Raw genomic sequence first — 2,744 nt, 5'->3', positions numbered from 1 at the left:
CAGTTCAACTTCGACCTTCGCTTGTGTTCCCGTCATTTCATATCTAGCTGAAGTCAACGCTGGATTTGAGAAAAGATTATTCATTAAAGATTCGGCCGTACCTACTTAATTTGAACCATCTTGCGCCTCTGGATCACAACCTGTAAGTATGATTAATTATTTATGTATATATTTTCTACCAAGTGTTCCAAATATGTAGTTTTGTGTTGTATACGTGTACAGCCACTGCACAGCTGTTAGTCTGTTAACTGTTAGCCTCTGCTAACTGGCTAACTCACGTTATTGTCAAACTACATATAAACTTTCCACTGAGAAACGTCCTGTTCTCGTCGTGCTTGCGAAGTATCATTATCAGACTCAGGCTCAAACTGATAAGGTAAAACCGACATTCAGTGTGTTTACATCGACAACAATAATCCACTATTAACCCGATTAAGACAAAACTGTGATTAAGAAACTACCATGTAAACAGTAATTTTTAATTACTTTAATCTGATTAAGGTCATACTCGAAGTAAACACTAATCGAATTAAGACGTGTAGAGTACTCCTTTTTTAGTCATGGACGTGTATTACAGATATGTAAACATCTTAATCACATTATTTACGTTGTGTGAGAGTTTTCACCGCATTTTGCAACAGGACATGATCACACATGGCAGTGCTCAACATTTTACGGCGAGCCAGAGAGTTCGGCTGCATCCCTAAACGCGTACTTGCCTACTATAGGCCTGTAGTGGGGAAAAATACATACATCTCTGCTACTATATAGACGGTAAGTACGCGGTTTGGGACACAGCCTACGGCTTCAAGCGGTTGTCTATTTGCACGTACAGCATGACAAATAATTAACTGCACTTAAAGCGTTCGTAAAAAAAAATTAATAAAAACACCCAAAACTGTATGTTGATGCGTGAAATTCTGGAGGGACGTCGGACGGCGTGGCACGGTGACGTAATGACGAGTGCCGTTAATTTAATTATGTTCTATAACATGTAAATCGGGTACATGAAAGGAGTATTCTAAAATCAAATCATGTAAACACCTTAATCACATTATTATCTTACTCAGAGTGAGGTCAATAATTAGATTACTGCTGTCTATGTAAATGTAGTCATTATTACTGAGCTGAAATTCAGATACGGTAGTGGGCGGTTCCTTTCCGACACGCACTGTAAGCGGTAGACCAGTCACAACAGACTGGGACATCTGACCAATCAGAGCAGAGTAGGCTCTCTGAAGGGAGGAGTTTAAGTGAATGGATCATGGAGTGAGTCGTTTGTGAGAAAAAGAGGTGATGCTGTAGTGTAAATTAAGAGAAAATTAAAGTGTTTTTGACCTTGGATGAATGTAAAGCTATTGTATGAGACCTCTAAAACAAAATTAGGCACGTTTATATAGCATAATAGATGCTCTTGGATCACATTTGGTTGTACTGTATAATACTGTAGTGTATACAGTACAATACTGTACAATTTGAGATGTTTAATAATGTGACCCCTAGATGGCAGCAGCACAGAAAGCACCTGCTCAGAAACCTGCTGTTAAACAGTAGACCAGGGGTGTTCAAGCTTATACACAAAGGTCTGGTGTGGGTGTAGGTTTTCATTCCAATCAAGCAGGAACCACACCTGATTCCACCTGTTTAATCAGTTGAGATTGGCTTTCAATAGATTCAGTTGTGGCTTCTGCTTAGTTGGAATGAAAACCTGCACCCACACCGAACCTTTCTGGATAATATTGGACACCCTTGTGCTAGCTAGCTAGCTAGCTAGATCTCTCACTCACTCACTCAGTCACTTTTCATAAGCTGTTTATTCTGGTCAGGGTCATGGAGAATCTGTAGTCTATCCCAGAAACGCTGTGCATGTGGTGGGAATACACCCTGGATAGGACACCAGTTCATGCATACACACAACTAGGGGCAATTTATCATAGCCATTCCACCTACTGGCATGTTGTTGTTTTTTGCGAGGTCAGAGAGAACATGAGAACCCAGAGGAAACCCCATGTGAACACAGACAGGAACCTGAGCTCAGGTTCGAACCCGGGATACTGGAGCTGTGTGGAAGCACCGTTCCCTGCTGTCTCACTGCATAGTTAAATAAATGCATTTTATCTGATCATGGCTGAATCAGAGGTGTTTTCTGTGAAGCTCTGCACTACTGGATGTTCGATTCCATGAAACTGTGATAAATAATTTGTGGTGAAATTGTATCAGGAAAGTATGAGCACATTGCTATATAAAATGAATAAATATATAAACATATATATTTACATTTACATTTATATTTACATACATATACATTATTATTATTATTAATTTGCCAGATTTCAATATTGTATCAGTAGGTGCTTTGATCTGAGGAGGTTAGAGTGGAATATGTACAATAAATGAAAATTACAAAATGAAAATAAAATGTAGTTTAAAAAACCCACCAAAAAAACCAATCAATACATGAGTAAAAATACATCAAATAAAATAAACAAACACATGAGATTTGCAAAAAGACTGAAAATTAAAATCAAATAAAAACCATGAAATCTGCATGCGTGATCTGATTAAGATCAGAGCTAAATGAAAACCTGTCTTGCATTAATTGCAGTCTTAAATTCAAATCTGTCACTTGGTCTTGCAACAGGAACAGAAGTTGTTCAGCAGTGTCGTTCCGCCCTGTTACAGAAAGCACTACTTCCTGCTGTGTACAGACCCATCGCTCTGCTATTCGAGCTATTTGAGATCTG

Source organism: Ictalurus punctatus, chromosome 2, assembly GCF_001660625.3.
Source record: "Ictalurus punctatus breed USDA103 chromosome 2, Coco_2.0, whole genome shotgun sequence".
In the NCBI taxonomy this organism is placed as follows: Eukaryota; Metazoa; Chordata; class Actinopteri; order Siluriformes; family Ictaluridae; genus Ictalurus; species Ictalurus punctatus.
This window is presented reverse-complemented; position numbering follows the sequence as displayed.